A 21,820-nucleotide genomic window follows, 5' to 3' on the forward strand; every position below is an offset into this window, starting at 1 on the left:
TTTCTATTTAATACTGAAATGCACAATGCAATCTCACCATTTCCTCAATATTTACCTTGCTGTAGAAAAGAGCATTCATTGTCAATAAGGTAAATTATAACAGCCTTAGTTCACCCTTATTAAAATGCCCTGTTTGCCAGCCAGATAGTTGTAATCCTCCCTGGTTTACACATCTCGGTTTAAGTTGAAAGCCTTTTCTGAAGCATGTGAAACTAAGATTAATTTAAAAAAAAAGAGAAAGAGAGAATCCTAATTGCCTTTTCCAAAAATATTTTCATACATAATTTGCAGCAGTGTGACTGATGCAGAGAAGCTCACTGTTTACCTTTAAAATATAGAGCATGACCTTTTGGTTACAGTAAATACAGTACTGCACGTCTGGTAAAGTCATCACATATATTAAAGGTATTGAGACCATTTACCTCACATTCCTATCTATTAGCTTCCACAATTAACATGATCCACAGCTGAAAAAATAATTCTAGTTGTCAGTGATAAATAGGGTGAAATCGTCAATCACCGAAGTTGACAGTATTATTTTTAAAAGATATTACAAACAAATGTTTACCCAAAGATAGCAGTATGTTGTTGAGATTTTGTTGTTGGGGTTCTCATTTCATTTACATAACAAACTGACTTTAGTGTTCACTTTCAGATTAAAGAGCACTTTTTTTTTTTCCTCCCATAGCATCAAGAGTACCTAACGTTCAAGCATCAAAGGCTTTAGGGCTATCAGGAATGTTCCTGGTTCTGCTGGCTCTAAGATCAGAAATTCAGCTTTTTCTTTTCTCTTCTTGATTTGTCTTTTATTCCCTTGTTCTGATGTGTGAACCTGAGATTTGTTTCAGTCCTGTCTCCCCTGAGAGGTGTCAGTACTATATAGGCTACTATAATGGACTATATAAATACCATGCCTATTTTTAGTGCTTGCTTTTAATCTCCAAATAATTTTAATATCAAGGTCAAATGTTGTGTGGTGTTTTGATAAGCTGATAGTAACTTAGACATTAAAGAAAATGCATGCAATGTTTGTAGAGGAGAAATCTTGTTTGTTTCTTCCCTTTTCAACACTGAGGAGAAATCTTCGATAAAACGTCTTTGGGAAGATGAACCTTGTTGTTCTGGTTGCTTTTGAGAGATTCAACATGCAATTTTGCCTTTAGGTTTGGGCCAAATTAAACAGAAGACAAACTATTTCCTCTTTTAAGATTGGCTTTTTATAATATCTGGATACTGATGATTTGCATGTTCTCAAGCAGATCATCTGTGGGAACCACTTCACGTCTAACCTAATTAAGGCCTGAAGGAGGTGGTTAAGCCCACTACTAGTCCATGTTTCTGGTTAGTGATCTGATCCTTTAATTCCTGCTTGCATGTAATGCTTAAAAAAGCCCTGGATGTTCACAGCTGTGTACACAATTCCCTCCTGTATCATGCAAGTGTGCCCTCGGAGTGGCTGTCTAGGCAGGTGTAGCAGCAGGGGTCTAGGCAAGACCACTTAGGCCATTGTGACAGGAGAGGTCTCCTGACACTCAAAGGGATCGGTCCATTTGCAGTTGTCTACAGATGAGGCACAGTATTGTGGCCTGTCTCCTCCTGAGTGTGCGTCAAGTCCCATTTCTCACCATCTTTCTTCATTTATATGTTAATGGCATGTTTTGGTTTGGATCTTGTTATCGGTGTTAAGCCAGCAGACAACTCTGATTCATGCAATAGCTCATCTTTGATGGGTTTATCTTTTACTAAAGCAGGAGTAATTGCAGTAAGACTAGCTCCAAGGTTCAGTTTTATGATTAAAGCTGCAGAGTATGATGAAAATAGCAACTAGGAAATGTAACTGTCTTAGTTAAAGGGTAAGATTTTAACTAAAAAACAAGATCAGACATGCCCAGGTGCAACTGACTGATGCTGAAAATGGATTCTCATTGGCTAATCTTGAAATTAAACCAGAAAAAGTTGGCTATGTTAGGTTTGAGAAAGAGAAAGGTAGCTGTGCTTGAAAAATTACTTGTCCATTCATTTTCCTTTTCCATAGAGATGGATGCCAAGAGCAGATATGGCCTAGATCAGCAGAAGGGATGTAAAAGGTTAGCTTAGTGCGATTGGGGATAGAGGCCAGCACTGTGAATGGGCACTGTGACCTCTGGCTCTATGATATGTAGCAGGGATAATTTTCTGCCTGAGTCGATGACCTGTAGACCATAAGATATTAAACATGGACATAATAGAGCTGAGGGGAGAAGCCAGTCTGAGGAAGTATTGATAGTCATTCTACCTTGCCAGGCCATACTGACCCATTTCTTCCTCTAGGGAGGGACTCAAATCACCCTGCAGAGCCCCACAGCTAACCAGTGACGTGCCTTTAGCATGGGAGCTGTGCATAAATTGTGAACTGCATGGGGTTCAAGAGCCACAAGCTGGCCATGCCTGACTTATTGAGATAAGCACTTTTCAAGATGATGAAAGAAATACTGAAATGGGAAAATCGGTAATGGTGGCATGCCTCCACACCTGTCATGCTGTGTTACAATTTCAGTCTTTGATTGTTGGTCCCATAAAGGTGTCGTTTTTTTCATGTTATTAAAGCAATTACAGTTATTATACTAAATTTGTCCTTTCTGAAGGGAGCAAGAACAAATGAGGGAGGATTTGCATACAAATTGAGTCTGAATGTGGGGGGAAATCACAGCAGGCCTGTTCGGCAGACAGATGAGGCGGTGAGGAGATATTATAAAGGAGCATGGGCTGGAGTCGCCCTCCTCGGCAGCCCTTGCTGGTGACCCTTTGTGGAATGTCTCCCAACTGTCTGGCAGATTCATTTGAATGAGAGACAGTTTGGCTTACTGTCATCCCGGGCAGATCAAAGCCCGGCTCCTAGGTCGGAGGAGACATTTGGAAGACCTTGCAAACAGCTCACGCATCCCCTCCCCCCAGGGGCAAGGCCTTTACTCAGATGAGTGATTCAGACCTCTAACATACTATTTCTTTCAGAAAGTACCTCTGGGTAATGGCATCTTCTTCAACATAATTGTCTCCCGGTGTTTTCAGGCAAAGTGGCTCGGTAACAAAAATACCTGTGTTTAAGTACTTAGTATTCCCATCAGAGCAAACAAGCTGGGGTGCTGAGTGACTCCCGGATCCCGCTGCTCTGGCTGGACTTAGTGTGTCGTGTCCTGGGAACTGTGGCAGGGAGAGTGTCACATCTGGGTACAGATGTCCGTAGTTCAGAAATGCAAGACGATGTAGATGATAGATTTCAGAGGTGTTTTAAATGGAATCAGAGTTGGCTTTTGGGGCATGGAAAGCCATTTACAGTGTCCCAGTTCTTCGCTGTGCCTACCCTTGTGTTTCTTTAACTGATGAAGTTAACTTGCTTTTGCTAATGGGAGAAGGGAGAAGGTTTTGATTTTTCTCTGGGACTGAGTTTTATGCCCCAGGTCACTGCTATATAAAGTCTGCTCCCGTATAGATCAGTGGAGTGAAAGAAACCCGAGCATGTGGCCTTCTCCAACAACTTAAAGAGCTCTAAGCCATGCCATGAACATTGTCACTTACAGCCTTAAGGTTGCTGAAAAATCCCTGCTCACAGCATCCTGAAGGAGCACAGCCTTTTGACTTTGAAAACAAGTGTTGGTAAGTGGGGAAAAAATACAGAAGTGAACAACAGATACTTACATATTAATCCTATCTCTGACCCTTGCTTCCTTGGCTCTCTTAGCATCTCTATGTAATATTGATTTACTGCTGCTTTGGACATAGATGAAGGGCTTTGGGGGTTCATTAACCTCTCCTGAAGTGCTCACATACACCAGAATGTGGGATTCTCTCATGGCTGTGGGGCTCCTGCCTTTACTGACATGGGGGAACAAGCCTGCAACCTTTATGCTGGCCACCTCGCACCAAGAGACGTAGAGGGAAGTTTCCAGGTATTTTAAATAATCCACGGTTGCCTCTTTTAAAGAACGTCTGCTGGTTAATATGGAAACTAGAAGCTTTGCCGCTTCAAGCAATCAAATTTGAGAAAGTTTATGATCTGGTTGAAATATTGAAATTTGACCCTCTTGTTAGGTTTGGACTAGATCCAGCCGAGCAAGCCTGGTAGTGAATAACTGATGTGTAAATTAACTTTCTGAAATCACTAGTTGCTGAATGCTGTAGCTGCAAAACACATTAATTATGAATAAATCTTTGAATCATTAGGTAGATCCATTAATAGAATGGTAAAGTTTAAAACAAAACAGAGCAAAAGGAAATAAAAAACAGTCTGTAATTCCCAAGGCTGACATAGAAAAAATTCTCCAACCTTCCAATTCTCGCTGACGCTGCCCTGGACTATGCCATTTAATCAAAGGATGCTGTTGTAGTTTATTTAAATTAATGTCATTGGATGCTAAATGGGATGATTTGAGTTCACATAGGTTTAAAATTTGCTGTCCATTTGTGGGGGTTTTTTCCGTAAAAAAAATTGATTTTACAGTTGTTCTTGTAAGTGGAAAAATGATCTGAAATGATGTGTCTCATTGGGTCAGCGTCTTCAGCTACATTATGAGGCAAGAACTGAGCTGTTTGCCTAACTTTATGTTTACAACAGTAAGTGTGGCAGACGTCCTGTGGCAGTGTTGTCGGATCGTCTTCTTAACTATTTTGAAATGAGTTCTCTGTGTTTCGATTTCAGATCTGTTTCAAATGTAAAAGAACACCTGGTCAGAGTATGAGCTACCAGAGATGTGACTGTTGCTGAATATCTATTCCTTAACAATGACAACTGTTCTGCATTTCTGTGAGGGTTCAAGACTGGTCCAGAAATACTCATTTATTTCCATAGTTAAAGTTAAACCAATGGAATAGAAGTTACTGGCTAGGCATTCAAATACAGGATTTTTGTTAAGTGCTTAACCAGCTTTTTACTGAGATATCTTCTTCCATAGCTGCAGAGATAGTAATTTCTTATTTGAACTATACTATTTAAATTTGAGAAAACAATAGAAAGTATAATGAGGCAGGAGAGCTAAATTTTCTCTTCCAGGCAATGAAGAGAAACCACTTGGCAGGTAAAACATCCTGCTCTACAAATCCTGGTGGACTCATTGATTTACAAAGATCTGTTCAGTTCTCACAGTTATTAAACTAGAGGTATTAAGATTTGGAGGCCATCACCAACTGGTCTTAATCACAGTGCAAGTTATCAGATTTCTCTTAGGTCTTACTCTCACTGACTTTTTAAAGCAAATGAACAAAGCTTTGCTTCTGTCCACTCTGTGGGTCAGCAACCTAATAAGGAGGAAAATAGCTCAGGCTACTGAAACACAGTAATGCTTGTGCATGTGATTTTTCCTCATACAGTATTTGATCTTTAAAGAATATAGAAATGTACTTCTCTTTTTTATTCAATATTTTAAAATCTTTTACTCACTATATTCTTTGCTCATTTTGCCCTGATAAAGATTTTTTCATAGTTCTTTCCATAAAAAACAATGCTAATTCTTCAGCTGTAACTGTAAAACTTGTTCAGAAAGCATTTACTGCTGTAATCTGTTCTATCAGAAACCTGTTCTGTTTCTTTTTGTCTACGTCTGTTGCCCAGTACTAACCCTCTTAATATGCCCTCTCAAGCATTCCCCTTCCAAGGTTCTTCAAAGCAAACGCTTTCAAATATGCTTCTGCACTCCTAGTGAAAAACAGATTTGAGTGTTCAAAAAACATACAATATGTTTTTATTTAATCCAAATAGATGCAAGAAAAAAAAACATGTTGACCCCTCTCCAGTAAGTTTTCTCAAGAACATTGCAAAATATATGTCAACTCCCTTGGCCTATTCAACCTTTCCAGATGCATCATTCTCCTGGGTAGCTAGACAGATGTAGAGTCAAGTGGGAGTGCAGATAAGCATGTTGGATACCACCACTGTACTGAGATATGTAGCCTTCCGTATAGTAAGGTAAATGCCATCATTTTTTTTCTATTTTAATGTCTCTTACGATGAAAGTTTGGCGTTTACTCATACATTTGTGGTTACGGAACAAAGGAAAGTTCTCTTTAAAAACAGTGTGCTCATTTAGTCATTTATAGGACATTTTAACTGTAATACATACATTGTTGCAATATTTATTTATTCTTCAGAATTGTTGCTTCTTTTCCTTGTCTATGGAAATGACTTGCTCTTACTGAGTAGTGTCTAATCTGCACGTTTGTATTGTGTGGTTACATAACACCACAATATATCATGCTCAGTTTCTTGAATTAATGAGTACAGGAAATTCAGAGAGAAAAATATTACCAAAATAGTCTCATTAAAGAGTGTTGTAAGAAAGACTGATGTCCATTCTCAAAATGGCACTTGGAGAAAATGCTGTGTTGAAAAACAATAAGAAATATTACCTTGAAGTTTCAGAGGATGTAAATGTGAGTTTCTGTTGTCAGAAGTGCTTGTGTGTCAGATATACTTATCTACAATTGAATTTATTTTGAAACTTTGTCATCCTTTCTCATTTCTCTGTCTGCCCTTGTAACACATCTTTCCCACGCAGCACATGGGCTAGATTTCATTTTCTGTAAAATTCCCAGTCCTGTTGTAGTTATCTCCAGTTTCAAAATTAGAGCAGAATGGGCCACCTTCATGCTAAAGCAAATTATCAACCCTTTTACAGAGACCTATGGCTCTTGTTGGTCTCTGAGCTACAGGGACTATGGTGCCGATGGTCTCGCAAAACATTGGGATTATACCTTTTCCTCTCCATCTGTGAATTCTCTCCAAGTCTGCAGCATTTATGTAGCATGCAAGGAGTCTCCAGTGGCCTTCAATAGATGAAAAGACAGAGTAGAAATACATGTGGCAAGGGCTCATTTCCCCAGCAGAGAGTGACTGAATGCAGGGTGAACTTGGCAAACCCATACAAACCGACTAGAGGGGATGATGGTTTTCACCTTCCCTCACTTAGGGCAGATGTGTTTCATGAACAGAGAATTAAACATACTTAGCTTTTCTTGTTCCAGCACTTGCAAAACAATCCACTGGTCCTTGGTCATGTATCTCAAAGTGGGTCCATCCTTGGAACTCAGATAGAGCAAGTGCTCTATCTGCATCCCCGGCTGGCCAGATGTCCCTCCTTGCCTCCTTTCCCTAGGACAGACAATTTTGCTCTTTTCTACATTTTTTTCATCTCAAGGCCATGCAATTCTCTGAGTAGGTAAGTCTAATACCCAGCCAGAAACTTCGGTTCTGAACATGGATCCTAATCTTATCTGTAAAGCTAAAAATGTACAAAGCCAGTACAGTTTCACTAGTTTCTTGCTTAATTTCTTGATCTTCAAGGCCCTGAAAAGGGCCCTAGCCTCAGAAGGACCATACCTCCTTTCTGTACCAGTATCAGCAACTATGAGGCCTGTGAATGGTGTGAATGGTGACCTCCAGCTGGCCTGCAGGCAGCATCCTCTCAGTGTAAGGTGCTGCCTATGGCACAGTGTAATGCAAGGGCTACACTATGAGTAGTGTAGTACCTTTACAGCATGCTGCAATGCCACTAGTTGTGTTCACACCATTGCCTACTAACATTTCAAGATCATTCAGGGAGATGTCTTTTCACTGGCCACATACCATCTCAGTTTCACTCTCCCCTTTCAAGCAATTGAAATCTTGCTGGGAAAAAGGGCAGTTCTGAAAATTTGACTTACAGCTTTGTATCGAGAGTGTTAACAAAGTGTTGCTGTTTTTCACATCTGCCAGTTATTGCTAGAACTTCCACTGATGAGCAACTAGAGCCTCCATTGCCTATCTGATAGGAATTGAGAGCGATTGTGCTGCTGACATTCAGGCCATCACCATATAAACAATTGTTTGCAGGACTATGTAACACATTTAACTATGCACATTTTTATAGGATGACTGCTACATGACCTTTACCTAAAATATCTTGCCGTCCAGTCAGAATAAAATTTAAAAGAGATCTGGCCTTGTTGATATTTCTCCATTTTTATCTAGTTTTTATGCGGTTCACTTGAACGTGATATCTGGGCAATACTTGCTGTTAGCACTCTAGAGAAGTGGTTTTGTCTGATGTGAACGTAGCTGATCTATTTCTATCACTTGCTTTCCTCACAGCAATACGTAACTAATGCCATAGTTTGATGTGGTTGGAACACCCTGACTTATAACATCATTATTCTCCTATGGCTCGTTCTCCTTTATTATCCAAATAACTTCACAAGCCCATAAAATTAAGCCTCACAACATTCTCTGCAAAAGTGAGGGGGATTTTCCTTCTCTTTTGCAGGAAGGTAGACTAAAATGGATGGTGATGTTGACTTGAAGATCACCCAGACTCTGAAGCAAAGCTGGTATTTGAACATGAGCTCTTATTGTAGTGCTTTCCCTGTGCAATTAGAGTCTTCTAAACATGAGACCACCAAAGTAAAGTTGTAATCCTTTAATTGTAAGATTACTATAGCACTTTCAGGAGTTGTCAAGGCCTTTGCTTTGTTATCTTTACCAAATGAATTTGGTGACAAGAGGCTTGGTTTCACTGACGTCAATTTGTAAGTAGTCCTGTTGGACCTTGTAAACAGTTGTGACTCTCTTCTGCAGCTGTGTTTCAGAGGAGACAAGGTAGTGTCCCAGCATGGCTTGGATTTTATTTTTCTTGGAGAGTCCTTTGAGATAAAAGCTAAGTTTTGCATCACAGTACTATAAATCTGTGGAGAAAATGTGTGTACCATAGTGCAACTTCACGTAAGGATGATATGCTTACCTCTTGGCTCATTTTAAGACAATGATGGAACAATTGCTTTCATGGAAGGCTAATTTTGAAGAATCTTCTGTCTAAGCAATTCATAGATTCTGGCATTGTCTTTTTGATGTATTCTGTATGAGAAAGGATCTATTGGATATAGTTCATTTCTTTCAGCTGTAGCAAAACATTCACATGTATCTTCTGAACAACATGAACTCAAACCCAGTCAGCCACTAAGAAAGGATATCTGTTCACAATTCAGCATCTGTCCTATTACATATTTCAAACTCTTTCTCTTGGATGAAATTGTACTACTAGCTATCTCAGATTTATGGACAGTTCATGGTGTTATTTAAATGTATTATTCATGTCTTAACTCTAATTCAAATCAATTAGTTTCTAATTTTCAGGCAATATGAAATTCATATTTGCATATAAAGCTGAGTTGTGGAACTGTGTACTGTGGTTCTCAGAGTTCAGAGTATTTAAACCAAATGGCCTCACGTGACTATTTCAGCCTCAAATATTTCATACGACGTGAAATTTATTTACAGTTTTAGTGGAAATTTAGTGACAGGGATTTAAAGTTTCTTAAACGGTAAGTTATTTAAGATTGAATAACTTTTTAAATGAAAACACAGTATTTGCAAATAAGCTTGCCAAAGTTTTATATATCTTCTGAAAATGATATGTCCAGCTATACAGTTATCCCTGACTCACCGGAGCTGAACAGCAGTAGAGCAGTGATAGTACCACACGCTGAATCACCGGCACCACTTCTCGCAACACGCTTGGTTTGTCTTTAGGTCTCTATATATCTATTGATGCTGCACACCATGAAAGATATGAAAGGACTGCATATAGATGTATTGCAGCTTATGCTTGATTTAGGAACATGTGGGAGAGTATATGCCTAATTTCTGTCTGGTTTCCTCCTGGAGTTGTTTTTCCATGCTACTTCATACAGGATTAATTTCCATCAATCGTATTTTTCCTGTCTAAATCCTTTCCAATGCAATGCTTTGTTATGACTAATACCCAGGTAAACCTGCAGACCCATCTGGCTTCTTTGATAGTGGGTTTATTGGGAGAAGCATATTTCTCCCCTACCCCCTCCCTTGCCCTTCACAGTCAGACCCCAGAGGCAGAAACAGTGCCACAGCCTCGACTTGCACCAAGGAGCAGTGCAGGGAAGCAGTGTTAGAGCTGAGCAGTGTCACCCTTTCTCAGAGAAGCTCAATCTAAATAATCTACCATACTCTTTGAAGTTTTATAAACCTTTGTCTTACTTCACAGTTTTCAAGCCAAAATAAACTGGTTGACTGATTAAGTGTAGCTTTATTGTAAATCTTCTAGCAGTCATCTATCTTCTACAGCCTGCGCGCACCAGGGCAGCAGGCACAATCTCAAGAGCCTTGCCAAAAGGAGGCATGTTTGCTGCAGATCCTAAACATATGACACAATTTTTGTGCTGTATCATTTCAATTTTGTGCTGTTATCATTTCAGTTAAGAGATTTCTGTTTCTTTTGTTCATGGGGACAAAAGGAAAGAAAGCCAACACATAACAAGCAGTCCCTGGTTTGCAGTATTGAAATAGATGACGCATGTTTCACTATCTTGACTGTATCAGTGCACTCAGAGCTGGATAAATGAACTAAAGAGGCCTATGACCTTAAATAATGTTGTTAAAAATGCCTTCTTTACTTATATTGAATAAGCAGCAACTCTATTTTTTAAGAGGTTGCATCTACCTCTGTCTGTGTTCAGTCCTGCTCCTCCCTCCCTCCCCCCACTCTGTCGCCTTTCCTTGTTAATTCATTTAAACAGGGTTTCTTTCTGCTCAATTTGCATTCAAATGGCTGTCAGGGGAATTTATGGAAATAATATAAGTGCTTTTATCATTGTGTGTTTAGTCACGTGTGCTAATTTTCAGAAGATGAACTTGTCTAGCATCTTAGCAAAAAAAGAGTCAAGCACCAGCCGTGTCATGGCTACAAAGCCAACAACACCCAGACCAATGCGGTTTAAAATTAAAAACAAAACCAGAAGGCCCAGTTAATGATTTCTTGCTCAAATGACGTATCTTTGTCTGCTGGTTTAAATGGCCTGTCCCACCCATGGCCTGGCAGATCTTTACTGCTTCCTCCTCCTCCTCCTCCTCCAGTAGCAGCAGCTACCTGTCTCTGGACCCAGCATACAATGGATTTTCTTTTTTCTGTGTCTTTAGCAGTGAAACACAAATTTACTGAGTTTTGGAAACAGCACATGAAGATGTGCAATTTCTTTTCTTTAACTGGTGTTACAGCAGTTGCATGGCATCTCTCTGTCTGTCTGTCTGTCTGTCTCTCTCTCTCTCTCTCTCTCAATCAGCAGAAATTCACCATAGGCCACCACGAAGTACCAGTGGTTACCTGTGTGTGACTGAGTCTTTGAAAGATGAATCTATCCCTTTATCATCTCAAAATGGCAATCAGCAGATTCCCCAACCCCCACTGCACATAGTAACATCTTCAGCAAATTCACAGCCAAGATGAACTTGACCCTGACCAACTCCAGCAGCAACAGCTTGTCAGCTTGACAACTTAGTTGTTGCTTAGGCAATATGAAAGGCTCCTCAGTCTGGGTCATTGCCGTCCATAGTGAAAACAGCACTGACTGCAGTCCCCAGCAAAAGTAGCTTTAACTGTTTTTCTTGGCACCTGGTGATAAAAACTTCCCCCTCCCTTTCCCCAAAAATTGCAGAAATTAGTACAAAGAGAGACTTGCATAAAGCGTGTAAGTAGTTAAAAAAACATTGATGGGTGGGGTGGGGTGCTTTTTCAGACAAATAACCAGAGATTTCTTTTTTTAAGAGGCTTTTCTGATCTGCCACTAATGTACCACTTTGGGAAATTATCCATAATATTTTGATGTATTTTCTAAAAGAAAGGGACAAATAATGCTGTGTAAACAGGAAAATGACACATTTCAAGCCTTTCAACCTAGTGAGTTGAAGTTAGATTGTCTGTGTTACTCTGCCCTTCTTGTTTAAAAGGTATATAACTAGTATATAACTAAGAAAGAGAGCAATTCATTATGTGAATGCTAGTTAGTGATTTATTTGTGAAATTCCTAAGAGGGAGGAGGGGTCAAAGGGGGAGCCACAAAAGCTTTCAAATCTGCAGATCAAGAAAATATATTTGGACACTGCATTATTTTAGTAAATGATAATGCAGACCACAGACAAACATAGAGAAGAGGAGAAAATACATTCCCTGGCTCAGCTCAAGCTGGGAATTTATTGAATGCTTAGAGCCAGGGAAACAATAATTTAGAGGGGAGTATTTCCCTGGATTCTGCACTACTAATAAATCATTGCTGGTCATGCAGTTTTCAGTGGTCCCAACAATGATTACATCTTGCATACACTGGTCACACTTAGAAACTACATATTTTTCTTTGCACTGTTCTCTGTTTTACTAACAATCTGTGTGCATTCATCTGCTACGGAAAAACATTTTCCATACATGAAGAAAGAGGAGTGTGTGTATGTGTGTGTCTCTCCTTGCACACACACCCCTATATATGTACATATACCACTCCTTGGGTCAAAGCAAAATATTGCATATAATCCAATTGTTATCAGAATTACTATCAAGAAATATCAGATTTTGGAAAATAGATAGAAATCATAAAATGTAAATGAAATGGTATTTCTGAGCATATTTTCCCTGTAAAGAGGACATGAAACAATCATTACAAAACCTGTATGTCTACCTTAGCTGGTGTGAAAATGGGTTGTTTTGTGTTCATAAGTAAGTTAAGATTCTTAGGAGAAAAGCAATTAACAAGGGGAAAGTATTAGCTCATCAGACTTGCAGTATATGAAATACCAGTCTTTAACTCAAGCAATTGGGATTCTTTGAGATATCAACATGCAAAAGGAGAATGTTGTAATAAACTGTAAAAGTAAAAGCCTCTAGAGGTGGGTGCTGGTCAAGCACCAATTCTAGTAGTGCAAAGCCTGCAAAGTGATGGAGGAAGGAACGAGACTATCATCTCACTTTTTTTTCCTCCCCCCAAGGAAAGAAATATAATATAAGCAAGAAACAACTACCGCTGTAAAGCTATATACATCTTCCAAGCCATTGAGGGGGTGTCACCAATGCTGTTATGAACGAAGGTCATGAAAGTCTGTAATTATCATTTGTTGGGTCAGAAAACCTGGAAGAGGTGAAAGCCTCTCTCAGAGCCAGTCAAGAATAAGAGAAGCCGTCAGAGATTAAGGTGTAGAAAGTGAGAAAAAAATGTTTATGAACATCTGTTAAGGCCACTGATTACTTTGTAGAGCTACCTGGAAGGCAGAAGAGGAGTTCCTCATTCCTCTGCAAGCCGGTGGAAGGGCATCCCAGAGACTGCAGGATGAAAATCCCAGCAGTGAGCAGGGAGACTGTTGCTCAAGGACACCTTGCCGAGAGGAACAGCGAGCCAGCAGCCAAGCCCCAGCTGTGATGGAAAAACTCTCCAGAGTACAGAAGATTATCTAAGGTGTACTGCTATTTGGGAAGCCACTGGATTGACTGGAACAAAGCCTGAAAGCAAGGTTTGTCGTCTTTTGAAAATTAACCAAAATAAAATGTCAAGGTAAATATACCTCAAAGCTCTGGCTGACTTAGGTCTTGTCACAGTGTTGAAGAACTGTGATTGATTTAGGTTTTAGCAGAGCAAATCACCAATTAAAGGAAAGAATATTTTCTCTTAAGTTAGTCTTTTAAGAACCTCACTAATATATTTAAAATAGAAACAGAGTGAGTGATATTTTTAGAGGTTCTTCTAATGTCATGCTGTAAATGGATAACAGTATAAAAACCAGCAGAGTTACTGACAAATGAAAACAAAGGATAGGGACAGTAAAAATGGAGAATGAAGTCTATTGTTTCCAAGCTGAACAGACAAGACTCAAATTCCCAGAGAGATGGGGAATAAAAAAATGATCTTTTAAGTTAGAAATGCATGAGTATAGAGCAATTTCAATGTCTTTGAGTGACTTCTCCATCCCCCAGGTTTCTGTGGGTATGGATAAAATAGGACTGAAGTTTATGTTGGCCCATAATCACCCCATTTGTGCTATTTTCCCCAGTCATGTGGAACAACAACCAGGTCCTACACACAGATCTACTTTGGTGACGTTTGGCAGTGTGGTGTGGTTAGTTGAAATGAAGAGAGTTGTTCTGCTGAAGCTCAGAACAGTTTTCTTTATAGAAAAAAAACTCAGCCAGACCAACTAATAAAGCCAAGTGGAAGACACAGCCTATCTGGGCATCTCAGTGTTAACTAGCTCCCTTGACAACACCCGTTTCAGAAATATTGAACTATTTAGTCTCTCTGAAACATCTGGACTTTCTACTTGTTTCATAAGGCTCTAACAAAAAATATCTGCACATCATCCATCAATCCAGGGCTGCATTCTTTTCTCACCCTATCATGATTAGATTTCTTGGGATGTCGCAGGGATTTTTTTTTCCCCCTAATGCTTTTCTCCCAGTTTTTCTTGGACATCTTTATATTATTAATGGGCTCGATATGTGCTCACTTTGAGCCATTAGGAATTAAGTTAGTGTTTTTAGTAGCCATTATACAGTCTGGAGGAATGGGGACTTTGGGGGACCTGACCTCTTTACTTATGTCAGCCAGAGTAGACCTAGTCTGGCGAAACTGAGGTAAATCTCACCGGCTGTTTGAAAGCCCCTCCTATTGCAATGTGCAGGGCCGCGGTGCACTGTTTTGTCCAAGCCAATCTTTCTGATAGAAACATCCAGGGCAGATGCTGCATTACCAGGACCGTCCTGCAAAAAGTAAAAGGAAACTCTTAAATACACACCATCTCAGCAGATAGATAGCTGCTTGCTGTTTACCAAAATCAATGCAGAACAGTCGCTCAAAGAATAAAGAGCTTCCTCCTACCTAAGGAGAGGGGGACCTCTCTTTCCTCACAAAGTGATTGGACACAGAAACAGGGCAAGCAGAGATCAATGGAAAAAATTCAGTCCTACCAGTCATTTGTGACCAACAGTGCAACTGAGATCTTGTATGCTTAGCCTCTGTGTGGACCCCTTATCTCCAAGAACCACAGTTTCTGTGCAGCAAGCAGTCAGTATTTACCTGACAAGTCTATCATGTAGTTAAAGAGTAATTATGAGTCCTACTGGAGAAGTGCCGTTCTTACAGTAGAAAACTCAGTGGAAGTCTGCTCCATCCCTATGGGCTGGCACTAGGAAATATTTCCCACAGAAAAAGGAGGGCAGCAGTGCGGTCAGGGTGGTTTTTAGCAGAGGCTCTGCCCACAGGGCTAGCACGCGTTCGCATCAGCTTAAGCTGCTGTGCATTTTGTGTTCCTTCCCCACCTTTACACCAGTCTTTCTATTTCCTTTTTCCATGCTAGTTTTCAGCCAGACAAGTTCTCTGACCCAGCTCAAGATGCAATTCCATGACTGCTAATATTGGCATAAGTTAGTTGTCAAATTGCTTAACTGGGAGCTGGGGGCACGGCAATCCAGACTGAGCCCATTTCCAGCATGCCAGCTTCCTGAGAAACCTCTCAGAGCTGGAGAGTTTGCTGCCAGGTAATGGGGGGAGCCTGCTGATACTGGAATATCGCGTGGGGATTGTTTCATCTGTCAGGCGACGTCTTGTCGGGCTGCCAGTGAACACACACCAATTGCAATTTCTACTGCTCCTCCCTGCCACAGAGATTAGGGGAGTTAGTCATGTGGAACTTGGCTAGGAGACTGTTAAGTGGGATGATAACAACGAGCAAACATGAGATTGGTGTAAATATTGAGGAGAAAAAGAATGGCTCAAGGATATGGGTAATTAAGAATAATGGGTCGAAGAAAAAGAGTAGCTTTTCATACATGTGACTAATTTTACATGACCTCTGTCTGGAGCTTGGCAAATAGAACCACAGAGTAATACACAGCCCTCAAAGGATATTACAAAGTGAGACCTTGCTCCTGGAAATAAATCAGTTTGTCAGAGCTCAGCTCATTGATTTTATTTGTCTGAATCTCTGACTAATTAAGAAAAAAGAGTCTGAATATCAGACGCTGCTTTCTGATCAGGCTGTGAAACAGTCCTGTAGGGGGAAATTGAGAGATGTTTTGTACAGTTAAAAATCCTAGAAACCCTGCTGTGATTATCAGATAATTTGTCTGTTTTCAGTAATAAACTTCATAATGGAACTCATCTGAAAAATAGTGTATGCCTGACAAAAGGAGAGAAGAATGTATTTAAAATGTTATTTTTCCCTTCTGACTAGTTCTTCTACTAGTCAGGGAAAAAAAGATCGCAAAAACATTGGCAACAACATCTGGACAAAATAGCCTTTTATCAAACAGTTTATCAAAGGAGCCCCATGAGAGCCCAAGCCAAAGGAAGCTGCAACTCCCAGTACCCTCTCTCTGCCTCCAGACTGCAAGGTAAGAACTGGCCTTTTCAGCAGTAAAGTAACAAGAGGGAGAGATGTGGTGACCTGGAGAGAACAAGGGTGTCCTAGGTGCAGCTAACAAGCCCAGATTAAACACCTAGTCTTTTAAAAAATCTCTTACCCATAGTGCAGCTATGCTGTTAGCACTCACCCCTCAGAAGCCTGACTCTTTAAGCAGAGCTTTCCTTTGACTCAGGTTTCTGAAGGCACCGGGACCAGGAAGACAACGGTGGCACCAGACGCTAGGGGTGAGGAGTGGCACGGGAAATCCAGGCATCTCCCATTCCCCACACCTGGCAACTCCAGGAAAAGTAGAAAAGGGATGTAGGGTTTGAGGCAATCATCTGAGGCTGCATGTGGGGGAGAGAGGTTGTGGGACAGAAAGGAAAAGGGAATGGAGAGGGAAAAAAGGGGAAAGGGCAGACAAAGGGAGAAACACTTTTTACCAACAATGCACTTCAGGCCTATGATACCCGAGAATGAGAATTTTTTCTATCGCTTCCTTTTGTTTTACCACAGTGCTCATCCATCCTTTCTGCACCGTGCTACTGCTCCTGGGTGTCTTTGCCCAGTAAATGCCACTGACCGGTCAGCTGAGTATACACCAGGCTCGTACCACGTCACGGCAGCAGGGAGCTGCCCTTCCAGACTGTGCTGGAAACCTCAGGAGAAGGGGAAAGGAAAGAAATTGCATTCTGATGTTGTTCCAAGTGCTGGAGCCAGAAAATAGGTAAATGTAATGGGGAGCTAATATCTTGTCAGCACTAATTAAAGTCATGCCTTTGCCAGCAAAGCCATTACAGACCACCTTTCCAGGCACTTAAAAGTGTAATAATTTGTTCTGGGAATAACAAATTTTCTCTATTTATAAAAGTCATTGTGGGGCTGTTGAAACAAAGGAAGCTGGGAGGTATAAAATGTGAGCATTAGCGGTGGAAGATGGGAAGGTATGGAAGGAGGGATGGAGTCTTCTTGCTACATCCTTAAGATATCGTAACGATATTTAAAACAGAGATAAAAGCAGAGCTCAAATTTAGGCAATCACCTAAAATTAATAAACTCTAGGGGTTGCTATAAGATTTAATTAAAGGCCAGAATAAACAACCATAACTTACACTGTCTTCTGAAGCCTGATAACTACAGGCTTTGGCAGATTACCAGCAGAACCAGTCCAATCAGTGGGGAGCCCAGAACTGCCCTGCTTCTGCTCCTGGAAGATAAAACACCATGAAATATGAAGAAAAATGAATGCAGTAGATTGTGGAAACAATGCTATGAGATACAGGGGAAGAGGCCTTCCTTCAGGTAGGTGGCTCTAGGACTATTCGGGGATTGGGCAAAGAACAGCCAATACCTTTTACTGCACCCCTAAAGGAAGAAAGCTGCTGTAGCAAAGGCAGAGCCATGGATTTCCCCCAGCCTCAGGTCAAGGATTCTTAAACTAAGGTTTATAGGTGAGAGCAGGGAACTGAGTGTTGCTGATGTGTCAAATACCAGGCACTGAGCATAAAAATCATGAATTAATTCTGCCCTACCTTCAGGTAGGGCTGCAGCTCATGTGCTTTCACAGTACTGAAAAGACTCTCATTAAAAAGCATGCTCCCCAGTTGTAATCTGACGCTGAAGTGCAACCTTTGACATGACGCTGCCTCCTACTTTGGGAAAGATACTACTTAGCAGTATGAACCTCTTTTTCCACAGGATAAGACAGGTGAATTCTTCTCACAGAGCATTTGAGAACCAGCTTATATGTAGCAGTAGCAGCAGTTTGTCTCAGGGCTCATTGAAGTAAGAACAGGGTCATCCCTGGTTCGTCCACCTGATTTGATGTGGATCAGAACGTTTTTGTCACATTAGCCAGGCCCCACAGTATGAAAATCCTGATGCCTTCACACTGGCTGCAGAATACCTCATCTGGTGTGAAGCTTGTGGCAACAACATTAACAGCAAAACTCGTTAAACAAACTGGACCTAGCAGAGGGAGTTTCCAGAGCATCACAGCTTTGCAGCGTGTGGCATTTCTGGTCCACTATGAGAAGCGCTGCAGCTGGAACCACTGTATTGCTGGAACATGGCCTGGTCTATCATCAGATTTCATCTAATGTTAAAGAAACACGCAGGCATAATTAATATATATATGTGTATAGAGACAGAGAGAAAGAGGTTAATGAGTTAAGGATTTTAAAATTAGGCAAGATGTGATTCACTGGCAGATGGCCTCAATAAAGTGGCCAGCCTAATTAAGTGTGTTATACTGTATCATCAATAATCCATTAAAAGAGTGGCAATAGTTTATGTGCAGCAACAGTTACTAAAAGAGCTCCGTGTATTTCATAGCAATGGAATTTACAATCTCATTCAGAGGGGAAAGCAAACAAACAAACAAGCAACCCTTTCGGTTTTGAAGAAAACTTGCAAAATACACGGTTTAAGCCAGTGCATGGTCGTGTCCTCAACTCCAGTGAGAACCTGAAACAATAACTCTAATTTCTGTGAACCGACCCAATTAATCTTCATCACGGTCCCCCCAGACTCTGGGCCCCTCCGCTCAGCAAGGCCGTGGCTGCGTACTTTTTTTCATCAGGCTGCCACCAAATCCAGCACTCCCTCCTGGAATTCCCTATTTTGCGGCAGGCGGTTGCTCAACCTTTTGTTTTCTGTCTCCTGACCTGCCTCTTGCCTCTTCTCCTTTCCCCACTGGGAGGAGGTAATTGGATTACACCGCCTGCTCCCTCCGCTCTTCCGCGAAGCCAGGCAGCGGGGGGCTGGAAAGCGGCAGCCCGAGCGCGGCCCGCAGCCGGGGCGCCCAGCGAGCCGGGAGCGCGGGAGGACAGCCGGGCCGGCCGGGGGGCCGCGCCGTGGGGAGCTGGGGACGCAACCCCTGAGACCGGCTGCAGAGCCCTGCTTCCCTGGCACGCGGGAGAAGGGAGGTCTGAGCTAGGTTTCCAGCACAGCCTCAGGGGAACTGCGACCTGGGGTAGAGGCTGGGGCTGCTGAAAGCACGATGGAAAAAATCCCACTCTTGAGACTAACTGGGGAGGGCAGGGAGGGGCGAGAGACCGCACAAAAAATTGAGTGTTGTCAAGTCCCCAAACTAATCACTGGTCATCCTCCCCCTCCTCCCAAATCTTGACACAAAAGATGAGATTTTAAGACAATCGCATTGTGTTTCTCATGCATGTTTATTTTTCAATATCCACTCATACGTGTGTGTGGCAACGCACTAACTGTCCCAGACCTCTTCCGCGTGTATGGCGCTAAGCGATATCTTGGCTCGTGCTGCAAGGAACGTGAGGGCTGCCCGGTAATGCAGAGCCTCTGCCCCTGCCGAGCTCTACCCCCCTCTGAGGTTTTGCTCTCTCTCCTCTAAAAGGCTCACACTTGCCCGTCCTCCATCTTAATAATTATGCAAACCAGCCACACCAATTATACTTCCCGCAGCCCCAGCACCTCCAGTACGCCCACCCTGCTTCTGCAAGTTAGATCTCCAGCTGAGACTATCAGTTCCCTACCTGGGAGATACGAGATGTTGCATTAGTATCGCCTTCTCTCCCGCTGAACAGGGGTCAAATGTGCCAAAAACTTTCCCACTGCCAACAATTGACTTCCAGCACTTGTGATGTGCTGCCTGGGACCTGAGGTGCCTTGGAGGACACCACGTGGTGTTTCCTCAGCTTCAGCTCCTGTCCAAGACCTCTGCTGTCAGCATGGGTTCATGCGATGCCATGTCGTTGGCTCCAACACGCATCCACAGCTGTGGCAACTTGCCAGGTGGCTCCATCATTCCGTCTAATCTTGTAATGTTAGCTTTTGCTTTTACATTAAGGAACAGCACCCTGCTTTGGAAATCCTGATAACAATTAACACATTTAACTATTCAGTCAATACAAATATTAGTGAGTTTGTGTGAGGACGGAGCACAAGAAACAAGGCTACGTCACGGTCATACGGTCAGTATGTCTAGAGGGTGGTAAAATGGAATTTGGTCCCATTTTGCCAAAGGAAGGCATCTTTTTTTCTTGTGGCATTCTTGGGATGAAGGAATTCTGAAAAAGAAATTATTATTAACTAACTATTACATTACCCTTGCTTTCTGAAGCACCATGCCATGAATAGGCTCTTTATGCCCATGACTGTACATTCATATTCAAAAAAAAAAAAAAAAAAAAAGTAGTTCTTGCCCCACAGTTATTTTCTCTCCTTCGCATTTCCTTATGACATAATGAAATAGGAATTGAAGCAACAGGAAGGGATCCTGAGGGGTCAGCTCGGTTCTGCCGCGTCGAGATCAGAATAATGGCAGAAGGTGTTTGTGACAGCACAAGTTTTACCTGTATATTTATCAACCTCCGGGAGTTTAAAATCAACTTTTAACAGATGGATTTCAAAGCACATTTCTTAATAGAAGTATGGGAATGAAAAATTATGTAATTTTTTTCCGCACAGTGACTAAGCCCCTAGTGTCAGGATGTCGCGTCTCTGCTGGGCAGTGGGCTGAAACTTCACAGAAGCTGTGAGGTGTATGTGAAGGCTTCCTCTCCCTTGACTGCAAATTCCAGCCACTAGTTCTGTTGCCTTTTGTCTTTGGCTGGGTAGCTATGAAGACCAACTCAACCTCAAACGTCTCTGTTTTTCTGTAGTAATATAAAAGTCTAAACATTTTGGATTTTGTTTTGTCTGAGCTTATAACTTGCCACCAGGGTTGTTCCTCTGAGCATTCTTGGTTTGTGATTACATCTTCATATGGAAGAGCAGCATTTCCTGCTTGTGGAGGGAAAGTAAAACTCTCTCTGGTTTTTGCTTTGGTGCATGTGTTTGTGTGTATGTTTGCACACATGAATGGCGGTTAGTTGTATGTTGACTCTAGTCCTTATAGGACACTGTGCATGGATCATGAGGAGTTGAAGGAAACACTGCAGTGTGTTGTCAGTGACCCATGATTTCAAGTACTTTGAACTAGGCTGCAAATCAAAGAGTTGTTGCAATTTGTTGCACTGAGAGTCCCCAAATAAGAACTTCCCTTTTGTGGCCTAATGTGAGAGCAATCCATAGACCTGTTTTATAAAAGTTGTCTAAGGTTTAGCTGCATCTCCTACTTTTACTTTGATAAAACATTGATACGATACCAACATATGCTACTTTTTTTCCAAGGGAAAAAGTATACTTTTAATTATCAGAGATTGCCTATTCCAAATCCTTAAAAAGAATGGAAACTCTAACATGCTTCAGGTTCGCCTGTTTCTTTAAGAACATTTTACACGTAAGGTCTGGTTCCTGTAAGCACTTGTGCACTTTCTCACTTTTATTTTTGCCAACAGCCATAGTGACTTTACAGATGAAGTTAAATACATATGCAGAATTTGACCACTGCTCTTAAAAACTTCCAGTAAGTTTAGCAAACAAAGTGAAATCTAAAAAGATTAAGATTTATTCTGACAAGTCTGATATAAATTCAGCTGGACTGCATCAACAGAAAGAATTTTCAACAAAATTTAGTAAATGTCTTTAAAACTCTCTATATTTTTAACAATGTAAACATCCTTCCAGGGATAGAGGAAGAAAAAAAAATATGTGAGGACCCTTTAATTTCTAGGATGTCATGCTGCTTCTTTTTCTTCATACATAATA

Source organism: Dromaius novaehollandiae, chromosome W, assembly GCF_036370855.1.
Source record: "Dromaius novaehollandiae isolate bDroNov1 chromosome W, bDroNov1.hap1, whole genome shotgun sequence".
Taxonomy (NCBI): Eukaryota; Metazoa; Chordata; class Aves; order Casuariiformes; family Dromaiidae; genus Dromaius; species Dromaius novaehollandiae.